The following is a 20,681-nucleotide window of genomic DNA, read 5'->3' as shown; positions in this document are numbered from 1 at the left end:
ATTGCTGTTCCTGTGGTGGCCTCCCTGGGAAGTCAGCTGAGTTGAAAATTCTCAGGGCTCCCGTGATGGGAAGCCTGATCTCTACATACGGGCCCAAAGGCGCCAGACAAAGGGAAGAGGTGGGAAGGGCCAGCACAGAAGAGCTGCTAGTTCTATCAGGGTCTCTCCCAGGACCTTGGAGACAAGGGAAATCAGGATTCTTCCCTGCTTACCAGCCAATCAGTGTCTTTAGGAAGGCCTCTAACTAGCCCCTGATGCCCACTAACTTGTCCTTCACATCCCCGTTGTCGATGGCCAACACAGTAGGAAGGGTGGACACCGCACACATCATAGGGAGGTCTGTGTAATCATCAATAACCACCTTGGCCATCACCATCTTCTGTACCCTAACATTGGCCCCAGGATCCTTCATGGGCCACAGAACTGCATGGAAATCCACAACCAGTGGTGTCTCACTCGGTCTTGAAAGTCAGGTCCACTACAGATGTTAAATACCATTGTAGAGATTCTGGTAGTGCATATTGACTAGGCTGGACTGGGTGTTACTGTCAGGCTACCAGGACTACACTGTGGGTGGGGTCTTCAGGCCCCCGGAGGTGAAGGGTGCCCACCTACCCTAAGAAGAGTTCCTGGAGATAACAGAGGCCAAGAAGCACAGGAGAAGCTGCTGAGCCACCTTTCTGCAGCGTGAGTGGAGGGTTGCACAGCCCAGCCCTTCCTGCCCGTCAAAGCCTCTTCTCCATTTATAAGATTTTGTGTGACCAGATGTTTACATTTCTCTTGGGTGTATACCCAGAAGTGGAATTGCTGAGTGATGTGTGAACACTATTATTTCATTTGAAGAAATGCCAGACTGTTGTCCTAAGTAATTACACCACTTTACATTCCTATCAACAGTGTAGAAGTGTTCTAATTTCTGCATGTCCTCACTAACACTTACAATTATCTGACTTTTTAATTCTAACCATCCCAGTGGGAATGAAATAGTAACTCACTGTGTTTGAAACTTGTCTTTTCCTGCTGGCTAATGATGTCAACCATCTTTCTGTGTGCTTAGACCATTTGCATATCTTCCTTGGAGGAAGATTTATTCAGAACTTTTGTTGATTTTTATATTGGGTTATTTGTACTTTTATTATTGTGTTATATGAGTTATTTCTATATTCTAGATACAAATTATTTATCAGATATATGGTTCACATATATTTCCTCTTATTCTGTGATTTGCCTTCACTTTCCAAGTTTTGGTGATTATGAGTAGGGCTGCTGTGAACACTGCTGTACAGGTTTGGGTGTGAACACAAGTTTTCATTTCCCTAGTGTAAATAACTAGGAGTGGAATTTCTGAGCCATATGGGGTAGCCTTAAATTTATAAGAAACTGCTGGTGACATCAGCATCATGGCAGAGTAAGAAGACCCCTATGTCTCTCCCCTTCAAGTTACTAGTTGGACAAGTGTAATTCAACAAAAGATCCTCTGCTCAACACACGAACACGTGTGGAAGATCCAAGCATCAGGACAACTGAAGATGGGCATATCTGAAACAGCCAGGGTCGGGGGCAAGGCAGGAGAGGCAGAAGCAACATTCAGGCTGAGTAGCCTGCACTCATTTCAGTAAACCCAGTGACAAGGTCAGAGACACAGCACAGTAGTGTGGCAGCCTCCCTTAAGTGGCTGCCATTACTAGGAAGGAGGCAAAGCCACAGAACCACAAATTGCCTCCCTTTTGCAACAGAACCCTGTAGAGAGAGCAGAGATCCCCCAGATAGCAGCCACTAAGGCTGATCTCACGGTGCCTTATGCCTATGTGCACTTTGTCCATATTTATAACTCAGCCACCACAGTCTAGACCCAAGTCACTCCTCAACATGCACATCCTAGTTCACAAGTGGCATTGCACATTTCATTTTGTCTTCATATCTTCCCTTTCTTCAAAAGCCGAGGCCCGTCCTTATACTCTTAAAAACAAAGTTACTATCATCAGTAAAACCCATATACCAAATTTTTTAAATTGCACACCAGTGATCATAGAAGTATTATTCACAAAAGCCAAAAGGTGGAAATAACCCAAATCAAGGAATGTTCTTCAAGGGGTGACTGGATAAACAAAATGTGATAAATGCATACAATTCAATATTATTCAGCCTTAGAAAGGAATGAAATTCTGACACATGCAACAACATGGGCAAGCTTTGAAAATATTAAGGTGAGCAAAATAAACAAAAGGACAAATAATGTATGATTTCACTTATATGAGATACTAGCATAGTCAAAATCATGGAGACAAAGTAGACTAGAGAATAGAAGTGCTAGAAGGGGGAACCAGAAGTTGTTTAATGGAGAGTTTTTTTGAACATTTGTTTTTAATTAAAGATTTTATTTATTTATTTTTACAGTGAGGAGAAGGGAGGGAGAAAGAGAGGAAGAGAAACATTGATTGGTTGCCTCTTGTTCACGCCCAATTGGGGACCTGGCCTGCAACCCAGGCATGTGCCCTGACAGGGAGTCAAACCAGCAGCCTCTCAGTTCACAGGCTGGTGCTCTATCCACTGAGCCACACCAGCCAGGGCATAATGGAGAGTTTTAATTGGGGGGATGTAAAAGTCCCCCCATCATTCTGGAGATGAATGATGGTGATGGTTGTGCAACAGTGTAGATGTACTTAAATGCCACTAAACTCTTAAAAATGGTCAAAATAGTAAACTTTGATTTAATGGATATTTTACCACAATTTTGAAAAGCTATGTCCTAGACCTTTTCTCTAAACATTCCTTTCTCATCTGTTTTCTAGCTGAAACCTTTCCCTGAAGACCCTGTGTCCCCTGAAACCCTTTCAAATGCTTGATGCTTAATCACCCCTGTCCCTCACATTACAGGGTCTGAATGTGGAGTGCGTATTTGAAATTCCCTAAAACCTCGGGACTTCAGGCTCCAAAACCCATTATCTTTTTGTGCCATCCAAGGTTCCTGGCACAACCTGCCTCACAACTTACATCACCTGGATACTACTCTCATTTGACTTCTGTGGTCATACAAAACCAACCTCATTAACAAAGTTATTTACACATTATTTAGCATAAAATTAGAACATTCTAGAACTCTTGGATGGCAAAAGATTAGTAGTTCAAAGGCAATCAATGAAACCGCAGCAACAAGTGTCAAACTTAATTCTCTCACCTGCCTGTTCACCTTCTCCCATTCATAATTTCCCATGGGCCAAACTGCTTTTTATTCATCTTCCCAGGTTACAGGAATCTCCCAATCAGAACTGATAGACCAACCAAGACTGAGAAACAGCTCTTTGACTTTGGGTTTTTCTCCTCTTTTCTCCTTAGTTCTCTAATACCCAAGGTCCTCCAATTCTCCAATTTAGCTTTAGAAAAATAGGAAGCCTCAGTTTAGTCTGGAAGAGTCCCACTCTCACCTAATTTAGAGTTGAAAACGAAGGTTTAAAGGGAAATGCTGGATGCACAGTCCCTCTGTGAATTTAAGCCCTTTTAACTTTAGTACATCCTTGCCAAAACAAAGAGGCAGGACTTCCAGATACCCCTCTACCTTGTTGTTTATGCACTCCAGCACTGAGAGGAGAAAATGAAGAAAGAAAAACGATCCACTAGAAGATGTCCTTACTCAATCTGCCCTCTGGTCCTCCTGCCTGGTACCACCAAAGAACAGCTGTGGAAACAGAGACAATGAGGCTGTGCCTGACTTTTGATTAGCTGTAGGATCTCTCCCTTTTCATTCGCTGCCATGACTCTTGATTGACTAGACTCGGAAGGTGGGGTGAAGCTGTTTAGGCATCTGGTTTTTTTCCCACCTCAGGTGTAACTGATCTTCCTTCAAGCGTTACTGAGAGGCAGTGACTGCTGGATATTCTCATGATGCTACTAATAGACTCTCCTTATATACTATAATCACTGGGTTTGTGAATGATCTTCTCACACTATCAAGAATGGATAATTTGGAGACTAGTAACTGAGAAACTGAGAACCACTCTGCTCATAATCGGAGTGTCTGACTTCCCCTATCCTCCAAGCTTCTCAAGGGAAGCTATTGTTCATTCTTTCAACTTTTATACTGCCCCTAGAATGGAACATTTGTATATGAGGATAGCAATTAATATTTTTGGATAACTAGCTCTGGGTAGAAATGGAAGAAGTTAGAATTTGCAAATGTCTAAAACTGTGATAAGGAGGTCTATCCTCTTAATGAAATTTTAAGCACATAATACAGTATTGTTAACTTTAGGCAACATGTTGTACAGGAGAAATCCAGAATTTATTTATCTTGCATAACTGAAAGTTTGTACCTATTGAACCCAGCTTTTGAAAACCACTATTCTAGCCCTGCCTGGTTAGCTCAGCTGGTTAGTGCATCATCCTGATACACCAAGGTTGTGGGTTTGATTTCTGATCAGGGCACATACAAGAATCAACCAATGAATGTATAAATAAGTGAAACAAAAAACTAGATCTCTCTCAAATAAATAAGTGAAATATATATTAAAAGTTTCTTTAAAAATTATCATCCTACTCTATACTTTTATGAATTTGAATATTTTAGATACTTCATGTAAGTGAAATATTGCAATATTTGTCTTTCTGTGACTGGCTATTTTATTTCACATAATGTCCTCCAGGTTCATCCATGTTCGGGGAGAGAGGGAGGGAGGGAGAGGGGAGAGAAGGGGGGAGGAAACATGGATGTGAGAGAGAAACATCGATCAGCCATCCCCCATGTGTGCCTGGTCCAGGGATTGAACTCACAACCTAGGTATGTGCCCTGACTGGGTATCCAACCTGCAACCTTTTGGGTATACAGGACAATGCTCCAACCAACCAAGCCACCCAGCCAAGGCAAGACCACATTCTTTTTTAAGGCTGGATAACATTCCATCAAAGGTGTCCATTAACACCCCATTACTCTTATCATGGACTCTTGTGTGAACTCTGCCCCATCTTCACTCCAAACCCCATCACCTGCCATCAACTGCCATAACTGTCTCCTCTACCTCTAACATTAATTGGGTGCTAATGATTGAAGAGCCCTACAACGGAAGGTATTTCCTGCAAAATTTTATTTTCTTCAGCCCTCTGAAGTAGGTAGTTTTATTACCACCTTTTTCTAAGAGACATGAGGTCATCATGGTGAAAGCTAGAACTGAAAACATTCCTTCTTCATCGGCCCAAATTTTAATCTTTCCACTGTGCTGCCAGTGGGGCCTAAAGAGATCTGTGTTGGATCAGTGGGCAGGTGCAACTTCGCTTTGTCAAGTGAGACTGAGCTAAGAGACTCGATGGATCTTTTCTCTCCAAGATCTTGATTATTCATTAACCTAGACACCCTCCATCAAAATTCTGAACTGATATCCCCATGCTGAATTTCTACACCATCCTTAGCTGGGCCACATCTCCCATGTTAGAAAAAATGTGTCTTCATTTTCTTTTCTGGTTCCTTAGTAGCTGCCCCAGGATCTGGCATAGGTTAAAAGTGGTTAAGCACTTGAGCTGCAACACTCATTCATCTGGCATCTATTCTAGGCTATCTGTGTGGCCGTAGGTAAGTAGCTTAACTTCACTGTACTTCCACCTCTGTAAAGTGGGGGTGGTGATGATGATGATGATGAGGATGATGATGGTAATGGTAAAAAAAAAGTAAACAGGTGAAATTAATGTTAATGATATATTTACTTAACCCAATATATCCAAAATATTATCATTTCTACATGTGGAAGTAGCCATATTTCAAGACTCAACACTACACATGGCTAATAGTTACCATATTTGAAAGGAGAGTTATAACAGAATGTTCCAATCAGGGACATTTCTATTGAACACCTCTGTTCTGCAGCAAAGGTTGGCAGACTATGGCCCATGGGGTAAATCCAGTCTGCTGTCAGTTTTTATAAACATAGTTTTATTGAACACAGCCACATACACTCGATTTTGTATTCTATAGGGCTTCTTTTGCACTCCAATGGCTGAGTTGTGTGATTGTGTTAGACACTTTCTATCTGACCTTTCATTTAATTGAGTACATTTATTAAAGCTGGGAGTAGTAAAACAAAGGAAGGACATAGGACAGGAGAAGCAACAGGAGAGAGCCTAGGTGGTGGTCTGCTTGGGCTCCCTAGAAACATTGTGGGAAAGCAGTGAGCCAAGGTGAGGCCACCACTGGCTCACTGAAAAGTAAAAGAAAAGGGGGCCTTGGAGACAGGTTCAGGGGATTAGCCTGGGATGAGCTGCTGCTGCTGCTTGCAAGTCTGGTGGGGTCCCTTAGAGTTTAGGAGGAAGCTCACATCTGAGAAAGAAAAAGCAAGGCATGCTCCTGAGAGAGCCCAAATCTGACCTTTTATTTTAAAATGTTTGCCGGCCCTATTCTGGAGTATCCCAGACTATAATTTGTTTTATGAAAATAACAAAATGAGGACTTCCAGCCAAGATGGAGGCATAGATAGACATACTGTGCCTCCTTGCACAACCAAAATAAGGGCAACAAAAAATTTAGAAACAAAATAGCCATCAGTACTGACAGAAAATTGAACTATATGGAAGCCCGACAACCAAGGAGTTAAAGTAGACATATTCATCCAGACCGGTAGGAGGGGTGGAGTCACTTGTCAGGGCAGAGATGGGTCACTGCCAAAAAAAAGCAGTGGCTGGGCTGGCGGACCTTGGTGGGCACACAAGGGGGCAGCGGGCAGACCCAGTAAGGCAGCAGATTGTGGAGGGGCTGGGTACCCAAGGTGGCTTGTGGAACTGGGTGGTCCCACATTCACGTGCAGATAAATCAGGAGAAACTGGGGAGCAAGACAGCCTTCACAATCCAGGGTCCCAGCTTGGGGAAATAAAGCTCAAAACACCAATTGAAAACACCTGTGGGGATTGGGGTACTGAGAGAGATTCCCAGCCTCACAGGAGAGTTCGTTGGAGAAACCCACAGTGTCCTAGAATGAACACAAACCCACCCACATGGGAATCAGCACCAGCAGAGCCCAGTTTGCTTGGGGGAAGTGGCAGAAGGGACTGAAATCTGGCAGAGAGCACAGCAAGTGCCATTGTTCCCTCTCAGGCCCCTCCCCTATATACAGCATCACAACACAGCGATAGAGGTTGCCCTGCCCAGCAAACACCTAAGGCTCCGCCCCTAACTTACATGAGGCATGTCAAGACAAAAAAAAAAATGGCCCAAATGAAAGAATAGATCAAAGCTCCAGAAAAAATACAACTAAGCAATGAAGAGATAGCCAACCCATCAGAGGCATGGTTCAAAGCACTAGTGATCAGGATGCTCACAGAACTGGTTGAATTTGGTCGCAAATTAGATGAAAAAATGAAGACTATGTTAAGTGAAATAAAGGAAAATGTAGAGGCAACCAATAGTAATGGGAAGGAAACTGGGACTCAAATCAACAGTGTGGACCAGAAGGAAGAAAGGTACATTCAATCAGAAAAGAATAAAGAAACAAGAATTCAAAAAAAAAAATGAAGAGAGTCTTAGGAACCTCCAGGACATCTTTAAGTGTTCCAACATCTGAATTATAGGGGTACCAGAAGGGGAAGAGGAAGAGCAACAAGTGGAAAAGTTATTTGAACAAATAATAAAGAAGAACTTCCCCATTCTGGCAAAGGAAATAGACTTCCAGGAAGTCTGGGAAGCTCATAGAGTCCCAAAGAAGCTGGACCCAAGGAATTACACACCTAGGCACATCATAATTACATTACCCAACATTAAAATTAAGGAGAGAATCCTAGAAGCAGCAAGAGATAATGGGACAGTCACCTACAAAGGAATTCCCATCAGACTGTCAGCTGATTTCTCAAAAGAGACCTAACAGGCAAGAAGGGGCTGGAAAGCAGTATTCCAAGTCATGAAAGGCAAGGACCTATATCCAAGATTGCTCTATCCAGCAAAGCTTTCATTTAGAATGGAAGGGCAGATAAAGTGCTTCTCAGATAAGGCCAAGTTAAAGGAATTCATCATCACCAAGCCCTTATTATATGAAATGTTAAAGGGACTTATCTAAGAAAAAGAAGATAAAAAACAGGTACAGTAAAATGACAGCAAACTCACAATTATTAACAACCACACCTAAAATGAAAACAAAAACAAACTAAGCAAATGAACAGGAACAGAACCACAGGAATGGAGATCACATGGAGAGTTAGCAACAATGGAATGGAAGGAGGAGAGGGGAGAAAAGGTACAGAGAATAAGTAGCATAGATGGTAGGTAGAAAATGGACAAGAAGGGGGTAAAAATAGTATTGGAAATGCAGAAACTAAAGAACTTACAAGTATGACACATGGACATGAAGTAAAGGAGGGGAGATAGGTGAGAGAGGGTGTGCAGGGTAGAGGGGAGTGAAGGGGGAAATGGGACAACTGTAATAGCATAATCAATAAAGCGTATTAAAAATTTTAACAAATTAAAAACAAAACAGAAAAAGAAAATAGCAAAATGATACATTACTCCAGGCTGGTTATTGAAAATCAAATCTAAAACTCATAAAGGGGAGGGTTACTTTTAACAAAATTGTACATATTGTTAAGCAGGTAGTCAAAACAGCCCTTAATGATTCATTGAATAAATGACTTCTTTATTAAGTGCCTATAAAGTCTGTTGGTGAAAATTTAGAAATTATATCCCATTCACCTTTAACAAAGTATATAGTTACAGACCATTTAGATGACTAAAGTGATAAAATGTCTTCTCATATATAGATAAAGCAAATTAATAAGGCCTACTTAAAAAGATTCTCAAAAAGCTCGCTCAGTGGACAAAATTATTTACTCAGGCATATTTTTTTCTGTAATTGCAGAAATTTATTTTCAGAAGTTCATTAAACACACTGGAAACCTTAGAAATTTTCCTTTGATGCTTTTGGCCAAAAATATTAACCAAAATAAAAGATATTTATATTTCTAATAAATGATATCATGCATGTTATGACAAAGACTAAAACTAATGTTTTAAAGACTTACATTTTTAAACTTAAAACTTAAGTGTGTAGTAAAACCGTGATTTGTCAGTTTATTTCAGAAATTGTCTTTACCACGTTATTAAGAAAAGCAAATATACAACTTCTAATTACAGAAATGGGGTGTCACTTATCATCCCAAACACAGCACACACCACTTCATTCTAATTTTGATTTTACAAAATTCTACAACTCATATATTTATAGCAGATTGGAATGATATACATCCAAGGCAAACATGACCAGAGTTTCTTTTTTCTTTCTGTTTGATGACATTTTAGTTGTATATTTCATATTTTCTTTTATTTGTTTATCTCAAGTTTGGAAATATTTGGAAATGAACAATTATTATTTATATAAGGAGAAAAATGGGTCGCTAAAAGAAAAAATAAAACTCAGTGACAAGAAGCAACTTACAGAATACTGAGATTCAATCCAGGGTAAAGTAACAGGGTCTTAGCTCTCCTGGAGTTCAGGTTGTCATTCAAAAATCTACTGAGTATTACTTAAGGACATTGCACTGTCTTCCATTGATGTCATCCTTTATATATTTTTATTGTATTTATTAGGGTGACATTCATTCACAAAATCATACAGGTTTCAAGTGTACAACTCAACAAACATGAGCTTCACACTGTATCGTGAGCCCATCGCACCAAGCAACGTCTCTTTCCTTCCTCATTCTCCCCCTCTTTGCCCACCTCCACTTACTCCCCCATTCCCCCTTTCCTCTGGCTATCACCAGACTTTTTTCTGTATAAATGGGGGGGGGGGTTGCTTAATCCCTTCACCTTCTTTCATGCAGCTCCCATCTTCCCTCACCTCTGGCAGCTGTCAGTCTGTTCCATGTATCCATGCCCATTACTATTTTGTTTGTCAATGTATTTTGTTCATCAGATTTCACATATAAATGAGATCATATAATATTTGTCTTTCTCTGACAGGCTTATTTCACATAGCATGATAATCTCCAGGTCCATCCATGCTATTACAAAATATAAAATTTCTTTCCTTTCCTTTTTAGTAGCCAAGCAGTATTCCATTGTGTAAATATACCACAACTTTTTTATATACTTATCTACTGATGGATACTTGGGCTGTTTCCAGATCTTGACTGTTCTAGATAATGCTGCTATGAACATAGAGGTGCACATATTCTTTCAATTTAGTGTTTTGGGTTTCTTCTGATATATCACCAGAAATGGGCCCTGGCTGTTGTGACTCAGTGGACTGAGCGCTGGCCTGTGAACCAAAGGGTTGCTGGTTTGATTCCCAGTCAGGGCACATGCCTGAGTTGTGGGCCAGGTGCCCCGATGGTGGATGTGCAAGAGGCAACCACACATTGATGTTTTCCTCTCTTTCTCCCTCCCTTCTCCTCTCTGTAAAAATAAATCAATAAAATACAATTTTTTAAAAAAAGAAGTGGGATCACTGTGTCAAAAGGCAGTTCCATTTTTAATTTTTTGAGGAAATTCCATACTGTTTTCCACAGTGGCTGCACCAGTCTGCATTCCCACCAACAGTGCACTAGGATTCCCTTTTCTCCATACTCTCTCCAACACTTGTTGTTTGTTGATTTGTTTGTGATGGCCATTCTCACCAGTGTGAAGAGGTATCTCATTGTGGTTTTAATTTGCATCTCTCTGATGGCTAGCGATACTGAGCATCTTTACATATGTCTCTGGGTCCTCTGTGTGTCTTCCCTGGGGAAGTGTCTGTTCAGGTCCTTTACCTATTTTTTAATTGGGTCATTTGTCTTCTTGGAGTGGAGTTGTGTGTGTTCTTTATATATTTTGGAGATCAAACCCTTGTCCGAGGTATCATCTGCAAATATGTTTTCCCATATTGTTGGTTCTCTTTTCACTTTAATGCTGTTTTCTTTAGCCATGCAGAAGGTTTTTATTTTGATGAGGTGCCATTTGTTTATTATTTCCTTTATGCCACTTGCCCTAGGGGACATATCGGTGAAAATATTGCTGTGTGGAATATCTGAGACACCAATTTAAAAGAACCTATGCACTCCAATGTTCATAGCAGAACAATTTACAATAGCCAAGTGCTGGAAGCAGCCTAAATGCCCATCAGTGAATGAATGGATAAAGTGGGCTTTTAAAAAAAAAGTGATTGTACTAATTTGCACTCATAGAAAGTACAGAGAAGTTCCAGTTGATTTTCAATCCACCTCAGTACTTGATATTTTCTTTTTCAGTGTGAACATTCTGACTTGTGGGTGACAGTATTTCTTTTTTGTGTTTTGTTAATCCACACACGAGGATATATTTATTGACTTCAGAGAGAGAGGAAGGGAGAGAGAGGGAGGGAGAAACATCTATGTAAGAGAAAAACATCCATTGGTTGCCTCCAGCACACACCCCCACCAGGACGGAATCCACAGCCTAGGCAAGTGCCCTGAGCGGGGAATCAAATCTGTGACCTTTTGGTGCACAGGACGGCACTCCAACTAACTGAGTCACACTGGCTGGAGCTAGTAGTGTTTCTTTGATCCACTTTTGTTATATTTACTGACCTTTGGAATATCCTCTGTAGTGAAGTCACATTTTTTGTAACTTTTTCCTTTTGAAATGTATTTTTCTTATTGATTTTTAGAAGTTTTTGATGTATTGTGGATATAAATCTGTATCATTCATGTGTATATATACATATATACATATGGCACTCTCTCATTTTATGGATTGATTTCTCACTCTCTTAATGTTAATATTTTATGAAAATGTTCTTGACTTTAATATATTCCAATTCATAATATTTTTATTTTATGGCTAATGCTTCTTGTGTCCTGTTAAAAATATATTTGTCCACTCCATGGTTAAGATTGTTTTTTCTGCTCCCTCTAAAATCTTTATTTTATATTCAGATTTAGAGTCTCAAATATCTGGAATAATTTAGGGCAGCATCACTGCTCTGCAGTGACACTGTTGTCATGAATCAGGTGGCCACATTATTCTGTTCCCGTTGTCAGTGTGTCTCTCTTTGTATCAGTATCGCACTGTCTTAAATTTTGCACATTTATAATACATGACAGAAAATGTCCAATAGCTGTATTATTCTTCAATACTGCTTCAGTTCTTTTTGGTCTTTCCCATTTTCATGCGAATTTTAGAATCAACTTGTCAATTTCCAAAAAAAAAATCTATCATTTTTAATCAGTATTGCATTACATACATTTGGTGAAATTTTCATATTTTTACAATATTGAGCCTTCTAGTCTATTAATGTTATATTCTTCTTTATTTAGGGCTTCTTTAATTTTCTAAATAAATTGATCAGGGTATTAGAGGGCTTGCACAATTTGTTAGATTCTTTCCTAAGTATGTGTCATATTTTAATGTAAATGGAATTGTTTTTCACTTTTATTTCTTTATTGCAGATATATAAAAATACAATAGGCTTTCATTTATTGACCTATACACAGAAACATTGCCAAATCCACCAATTAATACTAAGCTTATGTAGACTGCATGCCTAGAAAACCCAAAGCAAATACGATTTGGAAGTAATTACAGTTTTGGTCTTTCCTTTCTAGTTTATATGTCTTTTAGGTTTCTTTATACCCTCATTCAATCACTAGAACCTTCACTAGACTTTTGAATAGTGGTTGTAATAACAGACATTCTCATTTTATCCTGAATGTTAGAGGGATGCTTTTAACATTTCAATATTGAGAATACTGCTTGTTGTAGGAGTATTTTTTTGTAGATATCCATGAACAAATTCAGGAAATTGTCTTCTATTTTCAGTTTGCTATGAATTTTCATCATGAGTGGGTTTCACATTTTGTCATATGCTTTCTTGGGATGTATCAAGGTGATAGTATAATTTTTGTCTTTTTCTTTGCTGGTGTAGTAAAATACACTGAATGTTAAAAATACATATCATTCCTGGAATAAACCTTACTTGTTCATGGTATAATATCTTTTTATATATTACTGGCTTTGATTTGCTAATATTTTCTTAAGAATTTTTGCACTTGTGATTTTGAGAGTTTGGTCTGTAGTGTTTCCTCTAATATCCTCCTGAGACTTTGGAATCAAGTTTATTCCAGACTCACAAAAAAAGTTAGGTAGCACTCCTTTTTTATATTTCCTGGAGGAGTTTTCACATAGTGTTAAGCATAGGGTTTTCCTTATGAAAAATTCTTAAATAGACTGCTCAGATTCCCTATTTTTCTCCTGCTAATTGTGCAGTGTTGCACCACCATACAATGTATGGGAAGCAGACACCAGGTCAAGTAAATAGGAGCCTGGAACTTTTATAAATCTCATCTGTGCTGGAAGCTGGCACAGAAATGACAAGGCAATAAAGACCTTTGTTTACCTGGGGATTTAATGACCTCAGAAAAGAAAAAAAGACAAGTGTATAAAAGTATATGCGATTTGAACAATGCTCACCACTTCCACTGTTATGGCACTAGTCCATCATACCTCACTGGATCATTCCAGTTTGCCTTTTAAATGGTCTCAAGTCTCCTACTTTGATCTCCTGAGCAAGAGCACAGGAGAAATATCAATGTATCTGTTAGGATTCAATCAGAGAAGTAGAGGGATGTGGAATATGAGATTTTTAAAATAAGGATTAAGCCCTGGCTAGTGTAGCTCAGTGGACTGAGCACAGGCCTGAGAACCAAAGGGTCCTGGGTTCAATTCCTATCTAGGGCACATGCCTGGGTTGCAGGTCAGGTCCCCAGTAGGGGGGCACACAAGAGGCAACCGCACACTGATGTTTCTCTCCCTTTGTCCCTCCCTCCCCCGTTCTCTATAAATAAATAAAATATTTTTAAAAATAAGGATTAGACTCTTCACAATTGTGGGAGCTGGTGGAGAAGTCTAAGGGAAGTCTCTGCATGTTGGGGGGCCTAAGGCCAATGTAGATTGGCAAGCCTGTCATTGGCATATAAAAGGTGGACATGAAACATGAGAATGAAGACAAATAGGAACCTGCATTGGTGTCTCATGACCTCCAACTTCTACAACGTGGGTTACCTGCAGAAGCTGGCCCCCTGCCATAACCTGCATGCACACCTGGCCCACATGAGGAGAAGAAGAGGATACCTGGCAAGACACAGGCAACTGCAGGCCCAGGTGGGCCATCATTCCAGCATGTCAGTAGATGAACAGCAACGTGGAGAGTGGTAGCGGCACCTGAGGTTGACACTGCCCCTCAGAGCACATGGCTACTTCTTTTCTGCCAACTTTTAAATATGGCACAAGTGTTGCCTTGACCAACCCTAACTGGAAACCATTCAGAAAGGGAGCTCTTCAGCTCAGTCAAATTGATGCAGTATAAAACCACCACCATTGTTCTTTTTTTAAAAAATCAGACCATGTCATTCCTCTGCTCAAAAACCTCTAGGGGCTTCCTATCTCTTAGAGTAAGTAGAAGTCAAAATACACACACTACCTGCAACATTTCACATGAGCTAGCACTTTCACTCCTATACTGGTTCATTCTCACTGTGCGGCTCCTCCCTGCAGCCACACTGGTCCCTTGCTTTTCCTTCGTCACACAAACAATGGTCCTTCCTCAATCTTTCCTCTGCTCATTCCCTCCACTCTCTACATTCTTGCCAAGGACTATATGCATTACTTCCTCCCTCAAGTCATTCTGGGCTCAGGTGAAATATAACAATCTCAGGAAGGGATCTCCTGACCAGATTCTTTAAAACTGAATCACCTACCTTGGCCTGTGTGGTTCAGTTGGTTGGGTGTCATCCCGCAGGGTGAGAGGTCATAGGTTCAATTCCAGGGCCCATGCCTGGGCTGCAGGTTTGATGCCTGGTCAGGGTGCTGTGTACCAATTGATGTTTCTCATATCGATATTTCTCACCCTCTCTTCCTCCTCCTTTCCCCCCTCAATAAAAATAAATAAATAAAATCTTTCCTAAAATATAACATTACATTTTATTGAGTGTTACATTTCCTGTTGAATGTAAACTCCATAAGGATCATTATTTTTCTCATTTTCTTTATTAATATACCCAGTATCACCTGTGATTTCACAATGACTGGCATATAATAAGGGATCATTGAATATTCTTGATAAAATCAATGAATAAATGAACTAAAATTGTAAGCCCACCTCCTCTATCTGATCTTTAAATGAAGCTAACTTATTATAGACCTCAGGCCTATCCTCTCCACTCTCAAATTTCCCTTTCCCTTATTCCAATGCTACCTAAGCTCCTATTACCAATATATGTTGTTGACAGAAAAATGTGCATTTCCAAACAATCCTTCCATCTTTGCTCCACTCATATATATGTGTGAGTGATATAGGACCAGAGATGTGCATGTTGCAATGCCTTAGAGACATAACACACTCAGCATGCTAAAAAGAATGTGCAGTATCTTTACACCCAAACTACAGCTGCCCCAGTTTTCATTTCAAAAAACATCATCACAACCAATTCAGTTGCTCGAGTGAGTCATTATGAGTCATTGTCCGTACTGGCCTTAAACAACACTTTATGAAACAATTGTCAAGTTCAGTGCATACTGCTTTCCAAGGAAGTATTTCTCACGTCCTTGTGGTCCCCTTCATGGTGATTTTCATCATCTTTGTCAGAATCCTCATCCTCTCTCACCTGCTTTACTTCAAAGTTCTCCTTATTCTTTCTCCCAAGCTTATTCTTGATCAGGTCAATAAACCGTGCCCATAATTGTTAGCCAGATTGGATAATTTCTTAAATGTCTCCTTTACCCTTAATAGAAATCCTTAAATTGCCTGAAATTACTGTTGGGATTCATGGTACAAATTCTTAACCTAGCCTGTAAAATCTGGCAAACTGTCATCCACCCTAATCAATAGCCTCAGCTCCTACTGAATTCTCTTGTTTTTGGCACATGAGACACATAGGATTTCTTTCAGTTCTTTGTATGCTACATGTTCCTTCCTGCAAAGTGTATTCAAACATGCTTTTCCATTTGCCTAAAACATCCACTATGGTGGATGGACTCCTTGAAAATGTTCAGGGAGTAGTCTAAAGTGCAGATACAAAGGGAAGCTTTCTGTGGTTCTGAAACATGCTATCCTGAGCTCCTCATTGCAGCAATCTGTGCACCTCTTGTGTATAATGGTTTGTTTGATGTCTGGGTTCCCCATAGACTTTGTTGGAGCAGATAGCCTCTGCTCACCACTGTGCCTAAAGCATGTGTCATACACAGAAGTTACTTCGAAGTGTGAGATGATGGATGAATCAATATTGTACAAACATAGGGTAAGTTCTACAACTTCCTCAGCAAAAGGAGCAGAGGCTAGAGATATGGTTGTCACTTTTTAAGAGCAAAAAGGGACTGAAGGTTGGAAAACAAGATGTTAGAAGCATGCTGGTGCTCACAAGCCACCATGGTGGATTGTCCAAAAGATAGACCCACGTTTCAAAAGCAGAAGAGAGAGAATAAAATAAGACAAACATGCTCACAAGTATCAGGATAAATATTGTGGCTCTGGTCTCTGGGGATATTTGGGGTGATTTCCTAGTTCTGTGAATGTATTGGACTTGCTGTCTGTGCTGGCGGAGGAAAAATATCATGGATCCACTGGCCCATATCATGAGTCCCAAACAAATAACATCAAACAGAGGAGAAAATTGTTTCTGTAATTGTGTTAAGAAACACATGAGAGCAGTGTCCAAGATTTAATTTCATGCTGATATTTTTGCTATTCTCTGGTCCAGTTACTCTCAAAGGAACAATGGTATTTACCAGCAAATGAAATATCCAGCTCAAGATACATGAAGAATTGACATACTTTGGGGATTTGAATTTGAGTTTTGCCCATCTGGAGTTCGTGGGGTTAGTATGTAATGCTTGGAAGATACCCAAAAGACAGGTGATGCTGAGGGAACTTCCCCAGGCCACTCTTTGGAAATACAAGTTTACATCCAACATCATCTAGGAAAAATTTCATCCCAAAGGCTGCCATTGTCTGAGGAAGTCCTCCACAAAGAAGGACCAAAGTATTGGCTAAAGCAAGATGGTTGATTATTTGCTCTAAGGGTCTCAATACATGTCTCCTAAAGAGAGAGCAGATATAATGGCAAAAGAGTAAAGCATTTCCCACAATCCCTATCCAGGTCTGAGCAAGGATGAGCATAAGTATTGGCAAGTCAACAGAAATCATGCCGTTAGTGTCTGAGGTACAATGACTTTGCTCAAATCCATAGAACCTGGAAAGAACAGAAAGACACATGAATTTCTTAAAGTCCAGTGAAATACAGTTTCCATTATAATTTCTTTAAAATTATAAAGAAATCTCCCTTCTGGGAACCCTGTTCTATTGTCATGCACTAAATTCTTCCAGTTTGTTTCTACTCATCATCTAGGATATTTCTTGTGGTCTTTACAACAACTGAACTTATCTTGTTAGATGATCTTATTTCTGCAGAAGGAAGACCATTTCCTCCAATAGAAATATGAGGGCCATGAAATCGGGGATCTGTCTCACTTGTTTTCAATCCATAGCTAGGATTTGGAATAATCTATTACTAATAGGTAGTCAATAAATGTCTATTACATGAGTAAATGAATAAACAAATTAATGATATGAACTTTCATATCAAAAGTTATTTCAATATGTTCTTTACATTAATAGATTCCTTAACATAAAATGCAGACTTTCTACTTAATAATTTAAAATATTTGGTGCATTAAATCACTAATTGTGTTATTCAAAACTGCATATCCTTGCTTGATTTGAAGGTTTTATTTGTTTTTATTGATGTAAAAGCTTGACCTTTCTGAGAGATAGGTGTTCAAGTATCTTCTGTAGCACTAGAACCTGTCAAACACTCTTTATTTGCCCAACATTATCTTTCTATAAAACAATATAATTTTTAATACAACTTTTGAATCAAGGACCTAAACTTAACTGAGCAGTATAGCTTAATAATAATCCTAATAATAATAACTAGCACAGCAAAGATATATTTCAAAAGTACACATGATTAATATGATACTGAACATTAGAAGCAATCCCATTTCATTAAGAAAAAAGACTAACATGATCACAAGCATACAATTATTCAATATTTTTCTCACTTGGTCAATGAAATAACAGGAAAAAGTTATTCCTCTTTGAAAATTAGATCATTTGTGTTACATTGAAAGAGCCAATGGAAATTTTTTAGATGTAATAACATTGTAATTTGTTCAAATATTACACAAATAAGCAAATATTTAAAATATATTGTGCATACACACTTTTAAAATCTTAGGATTAAACTAGACCAGTAATGTGCTAGAAATATAGAAGTAAAAATTTAAATAGCATAAAAGAAATCATAAATGAGTAGAACTAAATTCCGTGTTCTTGGATGGGAAAATATAATATGTTGTCAAGATTTGAAACTTCCTCAAATTTGTAGATTCAATTTAATATCAATCAAAATAGCAAGAGAATTTTTGAGCAACTAGGCAATTTCTCTCAAAGTTTATCAAAATTTTCAAACATACAGTCACCAAGTCATTTTTAAAAAATACATGAATTTTAGGTAGAGATGCCTCCCTACCCTAATCCATGCACCTTGAGGTGCAGTGAGATTTCACTAAATCATCAAACCCATATGAGTCCAGAGCTAGCCACTGTCCTGACCCATCATACTTACTTTCAGGAAACAGAGAGCAGAAGGCAAAACCCACATCAGACATCTGAAGGTAAGACCAATATCACATCTCATAATCTAAGTCTCGGACCCAAGAATGTAATCAGGAATGAGGGTCCAGCTGTGAGGATATTCACTGGTTAGCATGCCTTCTTCTGTAATCGGGTATTCCAACAAATACTATTTTGACTTGAAGATCAGAATCTATAATAACATGTAATGTCCCAGTCTATCAATTCTGATGTAGATTCTGACAATGTCTTAAAATTTCCATGCAGTCCACACATAGAATTTTTCAGTATAAATGAATTTCCCAATTTCAGTCTCACCTACATAAGGTCCAGTGGAAACAAAAAACATTGACTTTTACTTAAGACAGTCTGTACCCCAGGCTTATAATGTTCTCTATTATGTACTTAATTCATCTTGATCCCATGCTTAGGGAATCTCAGACTAAGAATGTTTTATCAAAGAACAGAAGTGATGATTCTAACAGACCGAATGCAGGTAAAGAATCAATGAGACACTGTAAGCAAGTGGGTGGGAAGAGAATCTTCGCAGTCATCAGAGAACATCCCTTCCCAGGTGGGCTCTGTTAGGGACTCTCATATGCTTTTGTGGAAAAGTGTAAAATGTCCGGACATTGTGTAGATTTCCACCTTCAGATATTCATCCCATTTCTTTCCCAAGCAGTTTCTAAGTCTGAAATAAAACTCCACTCACCTGAGGAACCTTGGTTCCAGAATGTTAGACCCAATGATTACCAGATTTGACGTGGGACAGAAAAGCTGAACTCTCAATTATACGTTTGGTTTTCCTGACCTCATCTCTCTTGAGCTGTGATTATTATGTTATTCCTAACATCAATGACAGCGTCTCCAAGAAAAATCTCTAAACATTTTTCTCATCATACTAATTATACAAATTAATTATGAGTGTTGAAAAAGAATATCCCAAGACACTGTCATAGGTAACTGAAAGAAAACATTTCTCTGAATACTCTTCTGGGATGAGGTCAAATAGTTGTGAAGCTTGAAAAGTGAGAGCTTGGAGAATAAACAAATGATCCTGTCTATGTTCTGAAAATCTCTGAGGCATGTATTTCCTAGAAAAGAACTTTTAGATTTCTAAAAACTTTAATGAATTCCACCTATTAAAAATTTGGTAGGAAAAAAAAGAGGCCTTCCAAGGACAGGGTGTGGGGGACATCTAAATAAGGTAGCAGGTGTTGACAGAGAACCCATTAGAAAAGGTAAAATAAGTTAGATGGGGCTGTCTGGTGGAAGGTCAACTTACTATGGACTCAGTGTATGGGAGTGAGGAAATGGAGGGGAGAGAAGATCACCCTCAATAAATGTAATTGTAAAAGAATAACCAGATCCTCATGGAGTGGAGAGATGGTTTAAATACTGCTGACAGATAAGAATTTGTTAGATCAGGATTTGTTGAATCACAGTAAATATATATTTTATGTTCATTATATCAAGGGCCATTATTAGTAAAAAAAAAATGGCATCCATGCATAAGTAAAGAAATTAATCTTGGTTCTAAAAAGGTGTATGTCAATCCATTTAACATATACTTAGGAAAAAAGAATGGGTATAAAGTGAGGATTATTCTAAATTTTGGAAGGAAATAGAGGCACTTCTCAACAGATGGAGAAGCATAGAGATTTCAGGATAATTGAGAGTATTTGAAAGCATAGCAGTAGATAATGACAGAAAGAGTTGAAAGTGAAACAGAAGATATCTTTAAGGCAGAATCACAGGAGGAGCTCAGGTTACCACCAATGAAATATTTGCGTTGACACTAGTCTACCCAGTTGTGTACGCAGCTGCACAAAACTGCCACAGAGTAGCCCTGGGGGGAAATGGACACTAAATTCACTCAATGCTGAGGTTTTTCCAGGTCAGGGTGATGAAAAGAAATAAGAAAGGAGTTAAGGATACTGATACTGGAAGAGACTGAGAGGATCGGCCAGGAAATTAAACTAAGGAGAGAAAGAAAAAAATATTGACAGAAAACTAAGAATATATATAATGGGCTCAAAAGGTAATGAGGGACAATGGAGAGCTATGCAG

At 39.0% G+C, this 20,681-nt stretch overlaps 2 pseudogenes; both read right to left on the bottom strand.

Annotated features, from left to right (window-relative positions):
• Positions 1-208: 208 nt before the first annotated feature.
• LOC123823673 lies at positions 209-12,904 on the bottom strand (annotated as a pseudogene).
• A 3,329-nt stretch (positions 12,905-16,233) lies between these two features.
• Positions 16,234-17,120, bottom strand: LOC123823660 (annotated as a pseudogene).
• Between the last annotated feature and the right edge of the window lie 3,561 nt (positions 17,121-20,681).

This window comes from Phyllostomus hastatus, unplaced genomic scaffold (genome assembly GCF_019186645.2).
Source record: "Phyllostomus hastatus isolate PE091 unplaced genomic scaffold, TTU_PhHast_1.1 phas_contig_5, whole genome shotgun sequence".
In the NCBI taxonomy this organism is placed as follows: domain Eukaryota; kingdom Metazoa; phylum Chordata; class Mammalia; order Chiroptera; family Phyllostomidae; genus Phyllostomus; species Phyllostomus hastatus.
Note: the sequence above shows the minus strand (reverse complement) of the source record. Positions and strands in the feature narration are given on the sequence as shown.